The sequence below is a fragment of the Arvicanthis niloticus genome, chromosome 9, assembly GCF_011762505.2.
Source record: "Arvicanthis niloticus isolate mArvNil1 chromosome 9, mArvNil1.pat.X, whole genome shotgun sequence".
Taxonomy (NCBI): Eukaryota; Metazoa; Chordata; class Mammalia; order Rodentia; family Muridae; genus Arvicanthis; species Arvicanthis niloticus.
The window spans coordinates 76,904,162-76,921,333 of NC_047666.1; the positions used below are offsets into that span (position 1 = coordinate 76,904,162).

Here is a 17,172-nt window from a genome sequence, read left to right on the forward strand (position 1 = left end):
GTACCCATTTTTTCTAGATAAGTGGAAATGTTATATATACAAGTAAGTGTAGTTTGTGATGAAAAACAATAAATGGATACAAAGTATCTATTCATGGCTTTAAAGATTTATTTTTAATTACAGGCATGGGGGAGTGGGATATGTAGGTGCCCTAGGAGTCCAGAGTAGACAGGGCATTCCTTGGAGTTGGAGTGATAAGTGGTTGTGAGCCACCCAATGTGTGTGCTGGGAAGTGATCCAGTTCCCCAGCCCTATATTTGTTCACAATTAAAATAATGAAATAGTATTATAGTTTAAAAGGTTACTAAAACAATGACATGATAGAAAATGGATAAATAAATGATAGATGATAAATACATAGATAGATGATAGATGACAGATAAATGATAGATAGATACTGATAAAGTAGACAGATATAGAAAATTAAAATTTGTCTAAAATGAACTTAATTCACTAGCTATATAAACACTCAAAAAAAAAATGCTTAAATGTAATGCAGGAAATCTTTTTGCTTCTAATAGTCCCTCTGAGGAGGGATCCAACAGAACAACAACACGACAAATAAAGTTTGGAACACCATGCTGTGTGAAATATTGCCAAGTTTGTAGGACTTGGAATGAGTCCCAAGGATGTCCTTTCTTTAAACTGACTTAGGTCTGGAGACAGATATCCAGAACAGAGTTCCTGGACTTTCCATGTAAAAATGGAGCCTTCAGCCAGCCTTAGACCAACAGAGCCTCAGAAAAAGCTCGACCAGTCATGGGAGTTTGCAGCTCTCCAACTTGGTGGTACTACTAGCAGAGGTGGGTACAAGAGATAGACATATCATCTGCAGAATGACTCTCGGGTTTTAAACTTGGTCGCAAAGAACATCTACCAACCCATACTGGGCCCCAGTCCCTTGGCTCTTAATGTGAGGCCATCTTGAAATGCCATCCAGGGGTCTGTGAAGCAGCAGCTGAAAGCTACCCTTAAGGACTCTGCCGATCCAACTCTGCAAGCCAACGACATAGCCATAGCCACCTTCTCATGATCTTAGCAAACACCGTGAGAGCTTCCCCTACGTGGCTTAGCCTTTAGAAGCTGAGAGCATAAGAAAAGTAGCCCCTGTGGTTCTGGAAATAAATCCACGCACTTGCACACAAAGGCAGCAAGAATGTAGTAGATATCCATGCACAGAAGAAAGGACCTAGGCCCTTCCTCTCACTGTTTAACAGCTCAGAATGAATCAAAGAATTAAACCAAAGCTACTTGAAGAAAACGCAGTGCCAATGTTTCAGAACATTACCCTGGGCAAATATATCTTGGCTTGATCCCAAAAGCAAAAACCTGGCAAATAGGATTCACCAAAAACCCACACAGCAAAGGAAGCGATTGACAACTAAAGAGACAATGTACAGAATGAGAGAAAAATATTTGAGAACTCTTCATCCATCAGGAGATTAATAGCCAGAGCCTAAAAGGAACACAACTTAGGCTGTGGACACAGCTCAGTGGAAGAGCTTAGTATGTGTGAGACCCTGAATCCAATACCCCAAAGAAAATAGTCAAGTGGGCAAATGACCTGTGTAGACATTCTTCTAACAAGACCTACAGATGCTGCTCAGGTATATGCGAAACAATCCATTATTGTCAGAGAAATATAAATCAACACTAAAGTGAGATATCAGCTTAACCCCAAAAGAGTAAATACCATCAAACATAATTTTTAAGAAGCGATTGGTTTGGGTGGAGAGAGAACTCAGTGAGTAATATGTTTGCACAAAAGCTTGAAGACCTGGTGGTCACCAGAACTCATATAAAATGCAGGAAGTGCCTGTAACCCAGCTCTGGGGGAGGATTGTGGAGGCAGGTAGATCCTCATGTCTCTCTGGACATCCAGTCTACCCAAAACAGGAAGTTCTGGGTTTGGTTGAAGATCCTACCTCAAAAGATAGGGTGTAGAGCCAAAGACCAAAGTTTAACTGTGGCCTCCATTGTCCATACGCAAGTCCTGGCTAGGTTTGGTGAGAAACCGCGCCCCCCAGTCTCTATCTCTCTCATCTCTTAGTGTAGTCATTTCACTGAGGAATGTCTCCACGGCTTATCAAGCTTGAACACTTGGTCCCCAGTTGGCACTACTGTTTGGGTGGCTGTGGAACCTCGCTAGAGAAGTACGCCTCAGGGGTTGGGGTTACCCCACTTCCAGTTTGGTCTCTCCGCCTGTTTGCAGTTGAAGGCATGAAGGAGTGAAGGGGTGCTCTCTCAGCTTTCTGCTCCAGCAGCCTGCTCACCACGCCTCGTCTGTCATCATGGTCTCTCCCTCTGGAACCACAACCCGAAAATAAACTCTTTCCTCCTAAGTCACTTTGGGTCAGAGTGTTTCCTGACAATAACAGAAAGTAGTGAATATAGCCTGTCTCAAAGAATATGGTGGAATCGGGGTGTAACGGCATGCCACTTTAATCCCAGTACTAGGAAGGCAGAGGCGCACAGAGCTCTGTGAATCCCAGGCCATCCAGAGCTACACAGTAAGACTCTGCCTCAGTATACCAATCGATCAATAATTCAGTAAGGTAGATAGCGATAGAGGTAGACAGGTGCCATTAACATCTGGCCTCCACTACGCATGCACAAGCATACAACACACACATACACAATGTCATTTCAAAAGGTTTTACAGATTCAGAAATACAAATAATTCATATTTCCTCTCAGATGTGAAAACTAAGTGTGTGTGTATGTGTGCATGTGTCCATATGTGTGAGTGTGTTTGTGTATGCATGGTATGTGTACACGTGTGTGTTTGGTGTGTGTACACGTGTGTGTGCATGTATATAAATGTGTGTGCACATGTGTGTTTGTGTATGTGTGATGTGTGCACATGTATGTGTGTGTGTCACAAAGCTAGAAATGGATGTTTAAAGGGAAAGAAGAGATATTAAGAGATGTGGCAAATCACTACTACATCCTGGATGGCTTGCTCTTGGAAATCTAAGGTGACCAGCGAGTGGAGAAAGGACAGACATACAGATACACATATAGAAAACCTGGGATAGGGTGCGCCATGCAAACTCTGATGGATGGAGCAGCACCAACAGAGACATGCCTGCCTCTGTTTCCTGAACCTCTGCATGTTAATCCCACATAGCACTAGAAGAAGGAGTTAGCTAGTCTCAGAAGGAGTTCTCTGTGGACTGCAGTCTTCGGCTGTAAGCATCCTGGAGCATGAAGCTGCTTGCTAGTTTGTTGTGTACATTAACCAATCATTCCTAAACGCATACTTTTCCTGGAGGAAAGTTGTGCCATTTTCCTGAGTATAGAAGAAGAACGGATGTCAGCCAGGGGAAAGAAAGTAGAAGACAGCAGTTGGGAAAAGCAATGAATGAAGATAATACACAACAACACAAGTGCACAAACACGCTATAAAGAATCCGATTGTTTTCTATTCTAAAAAATTAACTTACAATGAATAAAAATAAAATGTATTCACACAGATGCAGAAAAAAAAAGCTCGTAGAGCTCTGGTTGAGTGATGTTCAGCTGGAGACGCTTCACATTTTTATCAGGCATCGCTCTTCACAGTTGTGCCTTGCTTATTTATTTGATGCAGATATAAAAATATCCTGACGACATCCTCTAGCGGATGGGGTCTGGGAGGGGGCGGCAGGCGGGGCTGGAACAACAGGACACAACAGCCAAACATCAGCTGGAGCCCTGGAGTCTGTGGAAGATTGAAGGATAGAAGTGAGCAAGTTGGAGGTGTCAGGGATACCACAAGAAGAGCCACAGAGTCAACTAACCAGGGACCATGGGGGTTCACAGAGACTGAGCCACCAACCAGGAGCTGGACCTAGAGCCCTACACATTTGTAGCAAATATGTAGTTTGGTGTTTATGTGGATCCCCTAACAAGTGGAGCGGAGCCTATCTCTGACTCTGTTCCTACCATTGGGTGCCCATACCCTTCCTTGGACTGCCTGGTTGGGCCTCAGTGGAAGAAGATGTGCCTAGTCCTGCTGGGACTAGATGCCCAGGGTGGGGCAGTACTTCAGAAAAGAGGGAACAATGGGGGAGAGATTTGTAAACATCAGACTAGGAAGAGAAGGGGGGGGCTGTAATTGGGATGTAACATGAGTGAAAAAATATATCCTGACAAAAGCATCTTACAGGAGAAAGCTTTTTTCATCTTACAGTTCCAAAGGGATGCAATCAGCCCTTGTGATGGGAAAGGCTTGGTGGTAGGTACATGAGGTAAGGATTCCAGAGAGAAAACATGAAGAGGACCAGCTATAAAACCTCAGAGTCCCACCCAATGACCCTCTGCCTCTAGCAAGACCCTGTCTCCTAGAGATCTATTAATCTTCCCAAACACATGCGTCTGTGGGAAGATATTTCACATTAAAAACACAATGGCTTACAATGCCAACTTTACAAACTGTTCAATAAGATTCTAGTTTTTGTGTTTTGTTCATTGGTAATGGGGTCTCACCTTGCCTTCTCAACTATCTTCCAAATCATGGTCCCCTGCAGGGGCCCCCTAAGTGCAGGGATTAGAGCATGTACTCCTCCACTCAGATAAATTCTAGTCATTTTAGATTATATAAAATGAAAATCCCCCCTCCAAATTCAGTTGATATATGATTAAGTTCAAGAGCTGTGTTAAAACTGAGGCCATTGAGCAATAAGAATGAAGAAAGTAGGGGGTTGTGATGTAAAACAATGAAGAAAGCCAAAGAGCTGAGGTATGCCACACTGTAGCTTCAGGCGGAAAGCCCAGTGTAACATTTAAGTTGATCAAACCTGAACTTGGAGCTTGTGCCGAAGCCTTGCATTAAAACCTGATGACAGAAGGTTTTATTCAACTTTGTTAATGAAAAAGATCATTCATCTGGGCTACTCCTTACTAATTCTGAGCATGTTTAAGATTATGTAACACATGATATTGTAATTATATCTAATATGCCTACCATATGCGCACCAACTTTATCTCAGTAGATCTGTCAATGCTGCAGAATGACGCTGACCATCTTTCACCAGATCATACAGTTGGAAAACAAAGCGCCGTCCATTAACAGTTTGAAAAACATATTTTTCTAAGCAACCCTTGTGAAAATGCAGATTTATGTGAAGAATTCAAAGGCAATTAAGCAACACCAGCAGTGGATGAATGAAAACTGCTAGTTTCTAGTTCATTTTAGTCTTGATCTGTTTGATGTGACTATCACAGATGAGCTGAGACTAGGTCGTGTGTAAACACCAGAAATTATATGTGGGAAGGCATCTACTGAAAGCATTCTTGCTAAGTCATACCATGGTGGAAAGTGGAAGGGGAAGAGGGTCAAAGGTATCTATGTGCATTTGCTTTTATACCAAATTTACTCTCATAATAATAAACCTGGTCGATGCCTGAGGGCCGAAAACTCATAACCTACTCATCTTTCCTCCCCTCACTACATATGACATGGGACTTTGGGAGGTTCCCTTACCACTGTGACAGTGTCCTCCTCCTCAACTGCAGATTTGTTATTACATGCATAAGTATTTAAATTCCTAAAAGCTCCAAAAGTATTAAAACTGCCTTCTCTTCATTCGTCCTCAACCTATGTACTCCCTAAATCCTATTCTCATAATGGGAGTCTTTATTGACTTTAGAGACCTAAAAAAAGTCAGGCAGAGCAGTGGGAGGGAGAAGCGACTCCCGAATACCCTCCAGGTACTAGAGCCACCCTTAACCGAGGTACGGTTTATTAGCAGATAAGATACCTGTCCCCACTGACTTTGAATTTTGAGAAACTTCTGAAGAGAGACCGGGGTGGGGAGGGCTTTGTTGGTCTGAAAGTAAGTGAAATGTGGCTGAAAGTCTCTCAGGAAAATGAGTTACCTTATGGAGGGCCAGCCTGTCCGGTTCAATGGCAGGACTCTTGGGAAAATGACAGTCACTTTGTGGAGAGCCAGCCCGCCTGTGCAATGGCTTGCTATCTGAAATTAGGCAATCAATTGCTTTTTTTTTTTTTTTTAAAAAAACATTGACTAGTCAGGCACATCACTGTTCAAAATAGATGGTTCCAGTAAATAGGGTTTGATACGGGATCATCTCCATTTATTTCCATCTGTGTTTCAACAGTTACAGTCCCACTAAATAATATGTCTCACCCAAAACACCAGTGGTAAGGTGAGTGGCTCTTCCTGGGGTGACCTGATCCAGATGCCACAGAGAAACACACACTGTAGAGAGCTAAACATAAGCCCAGCAGGAGCAAGGACTCCTCTGTCTCATCTTCTACACTGGGTATTAGTCCAATTTTAACGATCTGCCTCGACTTTTTCATAAACTTGTCTCCTTTTGAAGGAAGGACAGGAAACCTATTGAAACACACTGATCACCTTGAAATGTCTCTGGCTACAGAGCAGTGGGAAGATACGCTCTGCTGTAAAGAAGGCCAGGGGAGAATAAAGAGGTCACAACTGCATTGCCTCCCTGTGCTGTAATATACTGTCTATCCTGTAGAGAGAGCAGGTATTTGGGTTATAATATTGCATTTTCATTGCTAAAGGATTGCTCTAAAAAACAAATTGAGAACATCAAAGTTTTCCACCACTACCCACCCACCCCCAAATAAATCTTTTCTCTAAATATTTATGCTTCAAAACTCTGTAGGCAACCCAATGCAATCATTTGATTTCTGTATATCTGGCTGTCATTTCTTCCCAAAGGAAAATGGAAGCATTTCCCATGGGTAAGAGCTCATTTATAAAGCTGAACTGTGGTCTACACTGATTTAATACTTACGTTTTGCCCCAAAAGTCATTGGAAGCACTAGAGCTGCACGGAGAGGCGATGAAGAAGCTACTAACATCTGTGCAGTTTCAGGGCATGAGACACTACTGTGTTGGGTGCATTCAGAGTTCTGGCAGCAGAGGCTGTGAGGGTGGCTCGGTGGGTAAGGCAGCTTGCTATGCAGACAGTGAGGTCTGAGTACAAATCCGTAGCTCCAACATAGAAGTCAGGCATGGACACGCATACCTACAATCCCAGTACTGTACCATAGAGAGGAGCATATCCTAGCAGCTCCATGTGTGGCCTACCTGGGTCCCTGAGAGCAAAAAAAGACAACATCTGATGCCCCCCCTCTGGCCTCCATGTGCCTATGTGCAGGCATGCACAGCCTCATGTGCACATGTGTATGCATACACGAGAGAGAGAGAGAGAGAGAGAGAGAGAGAGAGAGAGAGAGAGAGAGAGAGAGATTTCAATTTTCTTCTGGGAAAGAGCTGGAGCTCTTCTTGCTCTTCTGACTTTAGTCCCCAGCACCCACATTAGAGCACTCACAAGTACCTGTAAGCTCCAGGGGACCAAATGCCTTCTTCTGACCTTCACTGATACCTGTACTTATGTCTCTCTCTCTCTCTCTCTCTCTCTCTCTCTCTCTCTCTCTCTCTCACACACACACACACACACACACTTACACACACACACAACTTTAAACATACAAATAATAACAATCTAAAATTTCCAGCAAAATAGGGCAAGAACAAACATGTTCAACATCCAATATTTCCTGTAATAAAAAAAAAATTAATAGCATTCCAGCAACCCTCCCCCCCCAAATGATTCTTTGTGGAAAAAAAATGTTTCAAACCACAAGGTCAAATTAATTTACTTGCCTTACAATCCACCGTTTACCTCTCTAGTTGGTGGCAGTGTGAACCTGGAAGAGCAGGGACCTAAAAATGAGGTGGACCAAAGTCTCATGCAGTAGCCATCTGTGCTCAGAGCATCAGACAATTTATACTCTGAGGGTTAAGACAAGTCACCGGAGTGAGTATACAATCACACGGACAAGATCCACATGGCAAAAAAATGTGGTTTTTCCATGGAGGCATATAAACACATAATAGCCAGCTATAATGATCAATGTGACATAAACTCACTCCTATTAGATACACCTGGGAGGGGTGCAAAAGCACATTCCAAGAACAATTCTCTCTCTCTCTCTCTCTCTCTCTCTCTCTCTCTCTCTCTCTCTCTCTCTCTCTCTCTCTCTCTCTGTGTGTGTGTGTGTGTTTTAACTGAGGTCCCAAGACTCTTGTCTTGTTTTCTTGGAGACTTCTTCCAAGCACCCAGAATTCTCACATGACTCCATTCTCAGGCTGTGTTCCAATATCCAACATCCATCAGTTGCTTAAACTTGTACCACGGATTTGTCCCACTGTGTCTTTTGCCCTGTCCCTCCGCACTAGCACCCCAGGAAGCCCACCTGCCAGCTACTCCCATGCCACTCTCATCCTGACATACATATGTCCCAACCAGAGCAGGTCTGAGCACCCAGGTTGGGGTGGAGGTCAGCAAGCATTCCCAGCAGCAACACTGGCACCCCCAAGCTATTATCAAAGCCCACACGGTCCCCAAGTTAGGATGCTGTTGCTATGCAGCCATTTGTTGCTTTAGAGGCTTGCCATGGGCTCTCTCCTTCTGTAGGACTTGCTCCAAAAACGAAGGACAAAGATGAATGCAAAGCACAAGGTGAGGAAAGATAGCTAAGGGCTTGAATCCTGGCCCTCAAGACCAGAAAACAGGATGAGCTCAAGCAATACTTTGGGGCCAGAAAGCCGCTGGGTTAGGGGTGGAACTCTCTTTCCTCCGCCTCAGCTGAATGCCACATGCATTTAGTGAGATAATTTCATTAAAATTGATCAAATGCCCACTTGTCACGAGAGTCTAAAAGCATTAATGTTTTCTTGAATAAAATGACAATATGTCTGAAGCACACCGGATGCATTCTGAAAGGGGAAAAGAGCAAGACACACAGATTCTAAAATAGACGTCAGCTGTGGTGTGGGGTTGTCTTGGCTAGATTTTAATGTCAACTTGACACAATGCAGAGTGATCTGGGAAGGGGAAATCTCAACTGAAGAATTGCCTTCACAATACTGGCCTGTGGTCTTGTCCATGGGGCATCGTCTTGATTATTAATTAATGCAGTGGACAGTGCCATCCCTAGGTGTGAGGGCATGGGCTATGTAAGAAAGCCAGCCAAGTGTTAGTCAGCAGTTGAGCCAGCAAGCAGTGTGTCTCCATAAATTCTCCTTCAAGCTTGACTTCCTGTCCTTCCCTCAGTGACGGGTTGGAATCTGGAACTACAAACCATGTAAATGTTTTCCGCACCGTGTTGCTTTTATTCAGAGTGGTTTTTATCCCAGCAACAAAAACAAAACAAAACAAAAAAAGCTAGAATGGGGGGGGGGTGTCACAGGAATAAGATGCTCTGACTGAAAAGACAAGAAACATTGCAAAACCAGGTTCTCTCATCAGTGAGCTGCATCGGAGACAGGGATCCTGCACTGGGCTTTGATCTGGGTAAATGCTTTCGTGAATATGTACCACAGCCATTACACAATATGTTTGTTTGAGCACTTTCTGTATGTACCTTATGAAAGCAATTTGGTTTTTGGTTTTTTTAAAGACAGTGTCTCACTGTGCAACCCTCTGAGCCTCAAACTAATAGAAATCCTATCTCAGATCTTCCCAGTGCTAGGACTGTACTATGAACAGCATGTTAAAACAACTTTTTAAAAGAAAAGGAATCTCGGTGATATCTGTTTGAAGACATCTTATGACACAGAAAAAAAAATATAGAAAATAGCACAAGCTATCTAAGGGCAGCCACAGAAAGACATGACCATGGAGCTCTGAGCTATTCACTCTACACAGATCACAGATATAACGTCAGACTCGCAGGCAATACTAAAACAAAATAAAATCATTAAGGGGTGATGGGCTTTGAGTGTTCGTTATCTGTTTTTGGAAAAGCCATTCAATTACATACTCACATCATTTAATGGTTAATTAATTACATGTTTGATATCAATCATAAGACTTCTGAAAACGTCAGTTTCTGGTCTGTCATGTGAATGTATTGCCAGCATGACCAACAAAGGTCTTAACATGGGTGATAAAGAGTTTCATCCAGCCGAATCCAGGATGCCAGCTACCAACCAGCCACAGTTCACTTCTCACATACTCAGCCTTCTGTAGCACTAACAAAACAGTTACTACATCCTAACACCCAGCGCCTAACCTGAACCACACACATCTGGATGGCTCAAGGTTAGCCCGGCTGAAAGAGTCCCCAGGGTTATAGAGAGATGGCTCAAAGGCTTACGTGATAGCCCCAGGTCAGAGGAAGTTTAGTGTCATGTGGGAAGGAAGTGAGCAAGGAAGTTAGCATCCTGTGCATCAAGGTTAAATACTGCTATTAACAAAGCATCCTGCAGAGGAAGTCGTGAGTGGGGCTAATTGGGTATGAGAAGAGAAAGTTGTATTATCTAAGAGGAGCTATCAAAGATAATGTGGGGGAGGGGCTGGCAAGCTCTAAGAAAGACAAAGTGCAGACACTTAATCGAGTAGTAAAGGGTCACTAACAGCAAACACCGCTGCCTCCATGCTGCAGAAGCCCAACTTGTTGTGGTCCCAAAGCCACATGAAACCCAATCCCAAAGTAAAGTATGAAGGGGAAAAACTGTCACTACTATAAAATACAAGGTCCTAAACAGGTGTGCTGACACACACCTGTCATCCCAACCCTCAGTAGCTAGACACAGAGGAGTTCAAGGTCACCCTCAGCTGCAAACCAAGTTTGAGACCAGTTTGTGCTACAAGAGACTCAGTCTCAGGTAGATAGATAGATACGTAGATAGATAGATAGATAGATAGATAGATAGATAGATAGATAGATAGATAGATAGATAGATAGATCCATGGGTGGTTGGGTGGATGGATGGATAGATAGATAGATAGATAGATAGATAGATAGATAGATAGATAGATAGATAGATAGATAGATAGATCCGTGGGTGGTTGGGTGGATAGATAGATAGATAGATAGATAGATAGATAGATAGATAGATAGATAGATAGATTCTTTTGAAAACCTGATCTCACAGCATGATATAAAAAGAAACACAGTCTCATTATACAAATAGAAATAAATAAATGGATAGTTTAAATGGCTCTAAGTTCTAGCCAATATAATCAGTGTAACAGAAAAAGTTTAAATTATTGCAAAATTATAAATGGCGTTTCAGGACTTCCTGCACCTGCCCAGGTATGGAAGCCATAGAGCTGGTGGCTGTGGAGAGCGACTTTTTAAATTTCAAAGGATAGTTGCATAGCACAATGTAGGAGGCTGTAGAGTTTGAGCTCTAATAGGACACAGGTGTCAAATGATAGGTTTGTCCAAAATCTGAAACTCCTGCCATGTTCTACCCTGCTAAGCTGGCCTCAGCCAGAATAGACATGCCAGTTTTTACTTGAGGTACCCAGGGAAGGTACTTTATTTTTTCTGTTCCAGTGTTAAATTCACTTACATAAATATCCCATTATTGTTAATACACACACACACACACACACACACACACACACACACTTCTGTTCATAACCTAATACATGTTAGACTGTTTGTAACTTAGATTAGAATAGATGTTAGACCTATTACCTGAACATCAAAACCCGACCATAAGTATTAAGTCATATCTATAGTATCTATTATATATTGTTTATTTACACACATATGTAATAGTTGAGGTGACTTATATTTATTTGATTGATATTAGAGGTCCCTGGAGGTCCAGTTCTCTGTGGCAGAACACATAAGACAAGAAGAGGCCTAGCCCATGCCCTGAAGGTTTGTAACCTCAGCGGGGACAGACAGACCTGTGATCTGACTAACAGCTTTCAGGAAAGACTGAGTTACTGCATGGATTCATTTGCTCTAGAAACCTTTCTAATTATACTGAGAATTGTGGGACTGAAAGAAAACACCTTTTTGGAAAAATGGATACCTGATGCTTTTCCTACCACTCCACTCTGAGTCTTGCCTGGGCAGCTCCTGGAAGAAGAAGAAAGGCAAAGTCTGCCAGGCGGCTGCCGGCACCTAAAGGTAAGATGCCACGGGCATCCATGGAAGTGCACCAGGGCAAACCAGCAGTGAGGCTCCATAGGTCACCTTTAGTCTGTTCTAAAGTTAAACCCTGGAAAACAAGAGAGCTGGCTGTTTTAATTGAGGTCTTGCCTCAAGATACTACCCTCCCCCAAGTGACCTCACAAATAAACTATGTCAAGACTCTTAGGATGCCTGGCTATGACCGGAAGCAGATCCTCCCCCAACATCCTCCCTACCTGTCAAAGACCATTTCTGTTTGCAACCTAGATTGGAATAGATGCTAAACCTGCTACCTGCACATCAGCCTCCCCTCTATAAATATTGAGTCTTATGTTTTTTAAATGTTGGAAAAGTCATAGCCTTCAAGAAACAAGAATTTGCTTATCTGTTGGCTCATCTGTTTATAAAGACAGGCTCTCAAGTAGCCCTGGACCTAGAGCCTCTATGCAGGCAAAGATGGCCTTGGATTTCTGATCCTCCTGCCTTCACTTTCTGAGCCCTGAGATTGCAGGAAGCTACCAACGACCACACCCAGGTTTTAAGGCTTTAGGGCTAGAACTCAGGCTTCCTTAGAGCAGATAAACCTGAAGCCACCTCCACAGTCCGCTTCGATCTTCACAGTCATAGCCCATGGATGGAGAGATGGTTTGGTGGTTAAGAGTATCCACTGCTCTCAGGCTGATCACAGAACTTCAGTTCCCAGCCCCGAAACTGCTTCTCACAACTGCCTATAACTCTAGCTCCAGAACTTTCTTGTGGCCTGTGCACTCAACCCCAAATCCACACTCAGAAAGACAGACAGACAGACAGACAGACAGACAGACAGACAGACAGACACACACACACACACACACACACACACACAAACATTTTTTAAAAATGGCCTACTGAGAAAAGATCCCCTGATTTCTATTCTGTTGCTCCTTCCACTGCTTTCTGTATGCCAATCACATGAGGCCATTTCAAGAGACAGGGGTGGTGCCCTTTCCTTTCTCCTAGCATGCTGGGACAGCAAAGAACACAGTAAATGCAGACTGTTAGAGAGCCTTAGAAGCAATGGTTTGTCTTAGGGTTTTACTGCTGTATACAGACACCATGACCAAGGCAAGTCTTATAAAGGACAACATTTAATTGGGGCTGGCTCATAGGTTCAGAGATTCAGTCCATTATCATCAAGGTGAGAGCATAGCAGCATCCAGGCAGGCATGGTGCAGGCAGAGCTAAGAGTTCTACATCTTCATCTCAAGGCTGGTGGCAGAATACATGCTTCCAGGCAGCTAGGATGAGGGTCTTAGAGCCCACACCCACTGTGACACATCTACTCCAACAAGGCCACACCTACTCCAACATGGCCACACCTTCTAAAAGTGTCACTCCCTGGACTGAACATATTCTATCACCTGGGTCAACCAGGCTCGATTCAAGTATGGATGCCGCCACTCCCATCCTGCTTTCTGCCTGGTACACAGGCAGGAGAGGAGGTGATGGGGACAGCAAATATGCTTCTCACAGCTGCCCAGGCCTCTCCTCTATTGAGGGAGCAGAGCCATCCAGCTGGATTTGCACTTCCTAGATTCTACTGTGTAAGATCACCACCTCTCCCACCAGGGAAGACAGACAGAAGCTTCATACTCTTTTATATTTTAGGCAGAATGTGAAATTAGTTGAAATTCTTTTACACACATCCTCTCAAACAAGGGTTGTTTCCTAGGGAGTTTCTGAGCTTAGAGCCCTCTGACCCCCCTCCCCCTTCCTCCGTCCTACAGCTTCTCAACATGCATCTTCTCTGTCTCCCACCCCCTCCATCCCCACCTTTGGAGGAGGCAGAAAAACTAATGAATAAAATCACAGGTTACTATCTCAGGAGGCTGCAAACAAACCATGGTAGAAGAAATGTCCATAATCTTATGAAGCTGAAATAATTACATCAACTGAATTGGCTGCATACATTTTCTTGTTGCATCTCTCAGATCTACTGGGTTATTATAATATTTCTAACGGTTCTTTTCAATAGACTGCCAGACTCGGGAGCATGGTAGACCTAAAGAAACTCACGATAAAGGGGGGAAAAAAATGCTCATTTCTGCACCAGAGCTTCAGGAAACAGGCAGTGACCCAAAGCTCAGTGCTGAAATTTTAAATCTTTAATTGATTTTTTATGGGTCTCTACCCTGAATATTAACAGAAAGGTTTCCCTCTATTACATTCTCCATTTTGTTCTGCTCCGTAACTTTGGTTTTTTGTTTTTAAATGTGGGGTGTGTCTGTGTGTCTGTGTATCTGTGTTTATGTGTGTGCAGGGTATAGGTACACATGCCGCAGCATGTGTGTAGAGATCAAAGAACAATTTATAAGGGTCATCTTTCTCCTTTCTATCCTGTGGGACCTAGGACTTGAACTCAGGTCATCAGGTTTGGCAGCTGGTGCCTTTGCCAACTGAGCCAGCTCAGTAATTCTGCCTTCTCTTCTTGAGTTACAGTCTCTGACTGATCCTGGAATCATTCATCCTAGGAATCCACCAGTCTCTGCTCCCCAAACCTCTGGAAGCACAAGTGTGTGCCACCATGCTAGTCTTTTGGGTGGTGCTGTGGATCTGAACTCAGGCCCTCACGAGTACACGGTGAACAAGTAGGTTGCTGAAGCCTGTAGATGTGGGCACACACATTCACACATTTCCAATTATCTTGGGTAGAAGTGTGAGCAGGAGGGCAGAGATGATCACAGTCGTGGGCTTTCCTAAGGGTCTCTTTTGCCATCTCTTCATTTTCAAGATACTTCTCCACCAAATCTTTCACAAAGGTTTCTGATATAAACTGGAAGGAAGACCTAAGTTTTTCTGCCTGACTATGTTAACCTGATGATGAAAGTGAATGTGCTAATAAGCAAATCAATGAGTTTATCAAAACAGAATTGTAACTGACCTGGAAAGAAACCTGTACTCAGTGTAGTAATGAGAGCTGGCTACTCAGTGCTGCCTGCCTCCTTTGATGCTCTTAGTAATCTTGGGAGTGATAAGGAGATGCCATTTGCTGAAACTCATCTGGTCTTGATAAATTCCTGCATTTGAGATATTAGAGAGTAGTACTAATGAGTATAGAGTAGGCAGCCATGACTTCAACACGGAGTCTCTGAGAGTCACAAAAGTAGAAAACAAGGAAGTGACTGGAGAACTCACAGCAGCTCATGTAAGAGGCCCCCAGACCTTAGAGCCAATGATGCCATGAAGTAAGTACAATTCAGGCCCTGGAACCCAGCACATAGGCAACAACTTCTGCCAAAACAAGAGCAAAGACCTAGTCCACCAAAGTCCATAGTCCTGGGATCATCCCTAAATTACTTAACATTGCTTTTGGCTTCTGTCGTTCTGATTCTAGCTAACTGAGGTGTGTCAAGCCAGGATGTGGTTTTTGTGCTTAAAGGTCGTCTGGAGAAAGGCTCTGGACTACTTGGGTCTCGAACTTGTAGCTGCCGATCTGCTAATCAAGTCTTTCTCTTGGCTGGAAGCCGTGTCCATGTGGTCTTTGGTAACCGATGTAATACTAAGAGGAATGTGCACTTGTGTGAGACACAAGCTTGAATCGGAATGAGTGAAAACATGATGCACCTTCTTGATGTAGCAACATCCTAGCTGCCTTTGTGACCAAGCCAGAAAAGTGTGAAACAGGCATCACCAGTGTGCTGGGGGTTGCTTTTTCATTTATATCCTTAAAGATGTTGTCTGTTTATGTTCAGTTTTTCATTTTTGTGATTTGATGTTTCCTCTTGCCCTGCCTTGAGGCTTACTTATTTTTCCCTTACTCTTGGATAAGGTGTCTTTTTTATCTCACAGGAGTCTGGTAAGATGTTATTTCCTTTCTGATAAAAGACTGAGATGACCTATTTCAAGTCAACCTAGAATTATAAGGTACCCTGTGTCCTTGTAAACACCCAAGCTCACTCAAAAGCTAGAGCATCTCCTACATGTAAGAGGATACAATCATATAAGAGAATAAAACTGACAGAAAACACATTTTCTTTCTTGCCTTGGCAGCTGCTTTCCCTTCCCCTGTGGGAATGCATACAGTGTATCTGGAAAACTGAGTAGACACAGCACAGCTATATCCCTAAAGACTGCCCGGTGGCCTCGGGACTAGGAATACATTTGTTCTGCCCTGTAGGCAGGGTTCTTTCCCATCAATAGTATGGTAGTTCAAGCCACATTTGGTTTTAAAGAGCTAGGCAGGGGTGAGGGGGAGTCTGTGAGATTGGAGACAAGAAGCAAACAGAGGCTACAAAAGGAAGCTGAATACTGCAAAACGTGGGCTCCCGAATGCATTTGTTTGGACAAGTTTAGCCATGGAAGGCTGTGACATCAAGCCGGAGAAGTTGCACAGTTGGTCGTACGCTCGTCACACATGAAGCCTTGGGTTCCATCCCCAGCACCACCTAAAACTGAGTGTGGTGGCACATACCTGCAATCCCAGCACATGGAGGGTGGGGACAAGAGGATAAGGATTTCCAGGTCATCTTTGGCTATGTAGGGAGTTTGAGGACACCCTGAAAATCAACATCATCATTAGGAAGAAACTTCAGCTTCTCAAACAAATGGTAGAAAACACACTGTCAAAGTGGACCCAAAAATAGAGTTCAATGTTCAAACCTCAGATTTACAGTTCCCTCCCTGGGTAACTTATTTCTCTAAGACAATAAAATGAGCGTGGATTCAGGGGGAGGTAAATGACTCAGGGGCTGCCAACCATAAAAACTATAATACGAAGATTCATGTGGGATTGTGAACACCGTGTGACACTCATAATGAAAAGAGTGGTCACATGGTAGAAAGGCTTGGTACCATGTGATCCTAGCAGACAGAGCATGGAAAAAGTTTTCAATTTGCTCTGTACAAGCTCTGTTGTGCATGCACTCTGAGTGGTACCAGATGAACACGATGTCTCCAAAAAAGGGAAGCTGTTACTAGATTCTGGAACAACATCCACTGGGCAACAGAGTAGATTCAGCAATTTAGGCAACACTGAAGAGATCTTGGGCTTCCTCCAAACAACTGTTAAGAATTTTGCATTTTATTTACTTACTTTTCTGTGTGTGGGTGTTTTTCCTGCATGTACATCTGTGCAACGCATGTACCAGTACCCACAGAAGCCATAAGGGGACAGAGGATCCCAAGCCTAGAGACTAGAGTTGTACACTTCCATGTAGGTGCTGGGACTCGAACTCAGGTCCTCTGGAAGAGCAGAGGATGCATTTGGCTAC

General features: G+C 43.5%; 1 long non-coding RNA gene across 2 annotated transcripts in view; it reads right to left on the bottom strand.

Annotated features, from left to right (window-relative positions):
• Window positions 1-245: 245 nt before the first annotated feature.
• LOC143443585 (uncharacterized) overlaps window positions 246-17,172 on the bottom strand; it is a 76,103-nt gene continuing 59,176 nt past the window's right edge. For both annotated transcript variants that reach the window (XR_013112705.1, XR_013112704.1), the window contains exon 5: window positions 246-3,703. This is a non-coding gene — a long non-coding RNA (uncharacterized LOC143443585). The remainder of the gene's footprint in view (window positions 3,704-17,172) is intronic.